This window comes from Anser cygnoides, chromosome 3 (assembly GCF_040182565.1).
Source record: "Anser cygnoides isolate HZ-2024a breed goose chromosome 3, Taihu_goose_T2T_genome, whole genome shotgun sequence".
Taxonomy (NCBI): Eukaryota; Metazoa; Chordata; class Aves; order Anseriformes; family Anatidae; genus Anser; species Anser cygnoides.
In genome coordinates this window covers 91,180,465-91,187,127 of record NC_089875.1, presented here as the reverse complement: position 1 = coordinate 91,187,127, position 6,663 = coordinate 91,180,465, and the positions used below count along the sequence as shown (strand labels likewise).

The window sequence follows — 6,663 nt, the reverse complement described above, 5'->3', positions numbered from 1 at the left end:
GGAATGCAGTGCTTCAGCAAGTCAGCTGCCTGACACCCGTCAAGAAATGGCGTTTCCTTGCCAGAAATTCATGCTGGGGTAGGTGATGCCATTCAGGTTTGCGGAAGGGCTTCTGGACTGCAGCTGGAAAGCCAGTCGTTTTGGCTGTGGAGCCTAGAAAGGGACTCTGCTCTCTGGAAGAACCACCAGGAGTCTGATTCAGGTGCCCAAACGGGTGTCCAAGGGGATGGAGATCCCTTGGCGTATCCAGCTGCTGCTGCAGAAATGCAGGGGAGCTTCACGTGTCCTTTGGCAGAGCTGCCAGCCCCATGCAGACGTCCTGGTTACTCTAGACACCTCAGAGGGCATGATACGCCTACAGGGGGTGAACTGTGCCTATAGGTGACTGGCTGCTTGTTTGAAACGCTTTTAAAGCTGCATTGACTATTGACTGGAGCTCCACTGGTTCTAATGAAGAGTCTAATAAGAAAGTTGCCTTCTCCTGGGTCTTTGAAGAACTAGCCAGACTTTGGCTCTATAAGCAATAGAGTTATGAAAGGGCAGAAGGAGACCATGGCGTCACACATTGCTGATGTTGTTACTCTGTGCTTTATTTCCTCACCTAAACACAGCAGAGGTTGTGTGGAGCCTCTTCCTCAACCCATCACGAGGAGACAATAACAACTCCTGTTCTGCTTTGCTCGAGTTAAAGGTCCGGACTTCCATTCAACATCAAGCAAGGGCAGCTACTGTGAGTGCAGCCCAGCAGTCCCGATGTACAGACGTGGCAACTTTGGCCCACCTCTGGCATCAGGAAGAGGGGCGTGCAGTGCACAAACAGTGGCACTTATTGTCACTAAACCATTATTTCAAGATAACCAACTCTGCTTCTTAACCGAGTTTTTGGATGTGACTTTGTGAATGTATGCAGTCAAGATGGTGCAGCGTAGCTATTTCAAAGCGCTAATTGACGTCAAGCCTGATGTGACTCATGGACCGCATCGGATCCCTACAAGATTAAAAAAAAATGTCCGTGTTAAATGATAGACATTTGTGCAGTTCTGTACTTTGCTTCCGGGAGGACAATTGTGGATCTCACGCGGTTCACCAAGGACGATCTGAAGACACCTACCACCACTGATCTCCGGCAATCTCCGCAGCAGCTAGTCCCAGCCGGAGGCTGGCACGAGGCCACGTAACGCAGGTGGGACACGACTGCAGGCAATGGCTCTGCCACCACCTGCCTTTCATCCTTTCCTATATCATGCTTCACGTGTCATCTGTAGGAAACCTATGCAAATAAATAAGCCAGTGAAGAAGTTCATCAGGGATGCAATTTTTAATTAGGTCACTGATGCTCTACGGGGCTTTTAGCTTGCTATTAAGGCAAATATGCATGGGGTGAGATATAAAGGCAAACAAACAAAACCAGAATCAGAAACCAACAATACTGTCTTTCATTTTCTTATCACAAGCCCAGTGATTTTTACACTTGTCTGGGCTAATTCACTCAGTTAAACTATTCCGCACAGCACTAAAGTACAGGCCCAGCTCCCCAGCTGCGTGGGGCAGAGTAGTTTTCAGTGTTGGCCCTGCCTGGCACTCTTTGGTGGCACCTCAGTGATGTGACCCTTCCCCATCCCCGCTGACCTCTGGGTTATTTGTGGCGGGGAGGCAGGAAGGAGCAGACTGCACAGCTGACGAATTCAACTGCTTCGGAGTGAAGAGGAGCAGCGAACAGCCCACAGTTTGTGACACGAAGCTGATTTAGGATGGGACTGAAGCATGCGACACCTCACAAATGTCAGCTTCACAGAAAACCCTGTAAGCAGTTGGTATACACAGATGCAGTTTCTGGAATTAAAGGATTTTTTATTTATTTATTTATTTTTATTTTACTTATTGCCCTTGTTGTGTTCCCTATCACAGGCTTCTTTAAATCACCGCAGGACAGCCTTACCGTAGCACTGTTATGTACTTCTAGTGTGAAGAAACCATGTTAGTAGAGTCTGTAAAAGCCCCCCACCCTTTTATCTCCTTGGTGCCACCAATGAAATATGTTCTTGTCACCCAAATAGAGCATGCAAGCTGGCAAGTTTAAAGAACTGTGATAGTACAGCAGGTGACACTGAAGAGCTAGCAAGGCACAGGGAAAATCTTACCCTGAAAGGGAGGAGCTGAGTTATGCTTTGGCAAGTACTCCTAACTAATGTTCACTTTAGGAATCTGGTACAGTGATCAAAATCTTCTGAACGTAGTGAACATGTGCAGTATTCCAAAATTAGCTTGCTTTCCTATGTAACAGCTTGAACCCACCTTGCAGCCTTTGATGTGCTTGGGAAAAACATCGCTAATTCTTTCACATCAGGGTTTGACCAGGCTGAATGAACCAGTGGCATCCAAATGGGTTCCCTTCTGTCCAGAATAGAGAGATGAGTAAGTAAGCACATCATTGTCCTTTTGCATGTGGCAAAGTGAGCCAGCAAAGTATTGGCGGTAATGTGCTTAAAACACTTTGAGTGCTTTGTCCTAGTTTGGTACATCATATCCAGGAGTTTGCTTGCAGCAGAATTTGGGAAAAACAAAAACAACAGAAACACAGCTAAAACAAACAAACAAAACATGGTATCTCCGTAATTACCAATAAAAACTGAACTAGCAGTGGATAAAGCTTTCAAATACATTGTCACCAAAAGGTCATTACAAAGCAAAACACAAATCAGGAAAACAGGCAAGAGAGCATGGTGAAGTTCAGAGCCAGCAGGCAGAGCTGAGGACAGACAGAGAAGGACTAATTCAGGCCAGGGACGGGAAGCAAGGAACAGCTTCCTTGCTGGGTAAATGCAGCTTATTTAGAAGACAGAAGGATCCTCACCAGGCAACTAAGAGCAGCTAAAACAACATACCTGCTTGTTGTCCCAACCTAAAAATATCCCCATACTCATCCTGCAACAAAAACGTATGGCTAACAAACCAGAGGAAATTTTTACTGTATTAAATTGGTGTAAAAAGGGATATATATATATATATATGTATATAAATACTTTTTTTTTTTTCTCCTCCAAGAGCATTAAAATGATGGCATTTTCTGGCTTGTGATGCTTCGTGGCAATGTTGCTTTGTAATGGAAGGCTACAGGCTAAGATCAGGAGATAACGTTAACATTGCAAGGAACACAATAGAAAATGTGATACATGTTTGCATGTATTAATGGCTTCTTCAAAAGAACCAGCATGAAAACAAAATAAAGATTGCCAGACATGCTTGAGCAGTAATTTTGAGTTTGTTGTATGTAAAAAAACATTCATTGTTCTGGATGTTTTTTAGGGAAGCTGGCTGCAACTTTGACACTAGCAGTTCAATCCCATGCAGGTGTTTGCAGTTGCTAGGAATGTAAGAGGTGTCCTGCTTCTGCTCCAGACAAAAATGTTTAAGTTTCGCATTACATTTCCATTAAATTTGTCACCTTCTAACACCACTCATAGCTGGCCATAATCTGTGAAAAAAATCTGTAGGTCTGAGAGCGTGCCAGAAAAAAACACAACATCCCATTAGGACTAAAGAGAGAGAGTAGGAACAACCCTTCTCAGCACCGTTGTTCGAACAGACACAGCGGTGGGACATGTATCTGACAGCTTTGGTGTGTTCTTTCATTTACATTACAAAGGAGTGTTTGTGACAGAAAGTAGGTGTGAGGAGCATTCATTATTCCTTTAAGGAGTCTGAGAGTTCAGTGAGTTAATATACCACAGGCTATCAGTGCCATCAACCATCCGCCAAGACATAAATTAAACCTTGTTCCAGCATCAGTATTTCTTGATGCAGTCACAAGTTTTGATGGGATTGGAGCTCAGATCACGTGACGAAATTTAGTGATGGTTGATGTGTTTGTGAGACGTTTTGAGACAGGAAGAAGATGTCAGGAAATGAATAAAACTTGTGAGAGAAATCATGATTAGCATACTGGGTATGAAGATGATGGAAAGTGAGAAGTGATTCAATCTGACAAAAACAAACAAAACCAAAAAACAACTTGAAAGGAGTCCTCAAGTACACCTCTGTCATTTGTCTCAGATACAGAAAGAAAGAAGTAGGCTTCTCATGCAGCATTGGACACCTACAGCAGGTGTGCTTCTCACTGGTTGCTCAGAGGTCCTTTACAGTCAGTGGAGAAAAATTGGGACTTTTAGGTCACGATTCACTTAATCCTAACAAAGACATTTAAATAAGGCCTGAGAAAGTGCCTTTTTCTTTGTCTTCTTTACTTGCTCACATGTGGACATCTACACTGAGGCTGTCTGAAGTTGCCCAAGAAGATATCTGTCTCGAGATTTCTACACTGGATCAGAAGAGTGCTTTTAAAGCTAACCTCCTAGCCCTTCCACTTGCTGGGCTGTGGTTCACGTTATGGTTCACACAGTCTCAAATCACACGAGCATATTTTTTTTAGATAAAACAAACTGGAAGATGAAGGCCAGGAGTGCACCTAATATACTCCAGATGCAACAGGCACTCAGCCCGTGGGAGCAGACAAGACTAGCCTAAAAAAAAATCTCTAGCCTAGAAAAAAATCTCTAAAATGTTTATGGTGTGCATGCCAGGTCTTCAGCACTGATGATTTTGCTCTACAGGGCTGCTATCACTTTTCTCTACCTGCTAATGTAGCATAAAGTGAAGAAGTACCTAGAAGAGCCCCTTGCTCCATTATCCATTGGAGAAGTTTAGGAAGACAAAATAGCTAGCAGTCTTAAAAGTGAACGAAAAGAATAGCCAACAAATGGACTTTACATTACTTTTACAAAATACAGTGCTTGAACAAAGGAAACATCCATTAAACAAGGGCGGAAACAAGTCCTGCGGTAGTGAATTTACTGAGAATGCAAAATGCCTGCTGATTACTCTTCCAGGTCTCCAGAGTTAGTGTATCTGTCTGAGATGGTTAGTAAATTCAAAATGCAGCTACCTGTGGGATTTTATTTATAGCAGTACTGCTTCAGGACTTCATCCGAACATAAATTGTTGCAAGCTAACCATGATATTATTACCCACAGATTAATATGGCTGCGAAAGAACAACACAAGCTACAAAGCAAAACACAAAGACCATTTCCAGCACTATTGACCTGAGTGCACCAATTACTTCAGTAAGGAGTAATATTGCATACCTAACAAATAAAGTATTACCACCACTACCAGAATCCCAACACTTTAGGTTAAATCTGTGAATTACAAGATGGCACCAGAAGCTGATGAGAAGCACCGCCAAACAGGGTTCTACCAAAATGGCCGGAACCACACTGAAGTACGCTTAAAGACAGTCCTGAATTTCTGTTGGTTTTGCGTCAGACCTTTGGAAAAAGCAGACCCAGTGTGGTACTTTGATGGCAGACTGCCTGAGAATACCAGGTGCTGTATGGTTTGGGTGTGTTACCAACACCTTTTGCACCACAGCTCCAAAACACAGCACCATATAGACTGCTATAAAGAAAGCTAACTCCTTGCCAGCTAGACCCACGACTTTGTCCGAATCGTCCCACTGACCTTGCCACACAGGAACTGACTGCCTCGGGGCAGATTCCCGTGTCATATCTCCTACTAGTTGATTACCCTTAAGAGAAGACAAAATCATGCTTACAGCCTGCACCAGTAGGACAGCCCTAGTTGTGTAGGGATGCCCCAGAACCTGAGCGAGCAGTCCTTGCAACAAGGCTGGCAACATCTGTCCTAGAGGAGGAGGGGAAAGAGGAGGTGCCCTCCTTCACTCTCCTCAAAAAGTGGCTCTGGGAGGAGAAGAGAGAGTTGTGGTTGCTAATTGTCTCAACGAGATGGTTCTTCAGAGACTGGGAGGACGTCAATTCAGGGGCCAAATACCAGACTGGGCTCGAGGCCAGTGCTTTTATCATAGGTTTCCCAGGGAAGGCAAAACAAAGTGATAACACAGAAAACAGCAAAAGCTGAAAGGAACCATTAGCAAGCCCTGAAACTTAATGTGCAACAAGAAAGCGAGCAAGTAGTGGAGCAGGTAAGGGAGCAAGTATGTCAATATTGGGACCACCAGCAGCAAGTACCAGCCTGCCAAGCACCAGCTAAACAGCTCTATCAGCTATAAATGCTAGCACACGCCAATCAAATCTGTCTTTATCTTGAGCCCCTTGAAGCACGCTGGGCACCAGAGGGGACCAATTGTGGGTTGGCTCCTGCAAAACACCCCCAAAGCTGTTTGCTCGTTCCCCTCCTCCAGTAGGGAGAAAATAGGAAGAAGAAAAGTGACACAGCTTGTGGGTTGAGATAAAGACAGCTTAATAGGTAAAGGAAGAGAAAAACTGAAGTGAAACTAGAGAAATTGCTCACCACCTCCCATAGGCAGACTGATGTCCAACCAGTCTCTGAACGAGGGCCACCTTTGAAGTCCCACCACCCCTTCTTCTCTCTCAACCCCAGTTTTTCTCCCTGAGCATGGTGCTACGCAGTATGGGACATCTCTCTGATCCGTTCATGTCAGCTGTCCCAGCTGTGTCCCTTCATAGCTTCTTGCCCACCTGCAGCCTATTTGCTGCAGGGGCTGAGTGGGAAGTAGAGAAACCCTGATGCTGAGCAAATAACTGCTCAGCAGTAGCCCACTGCTGTGCTACCAACACTGCTTTAGTCACAAATCCAAACACGGCACCACATGGAGCCCTAGTGA

At 44.6% G+C, this 6,663-nt stretch overlaps 1 long non-coding RNA gene across 1 annotated transcript; it reads right to left on the bottom strand.

Annotated features, from left to right (window-relative positions):
* LOC106030457 (uncharacterized) lies at positions 1-6,663 on the bottom strand. Its single transcript, XR_007168514.2, has 4 exons — positions 6,330-6,663; positions 2,296-2,394; positions 1,112-1,270; positions 1-988 (listed from the first exon to the last, which is right to left on the bottom strand). It is a non-coding gene; the product is annotated as an uncharacterized lncRNA (long non-coding RNA).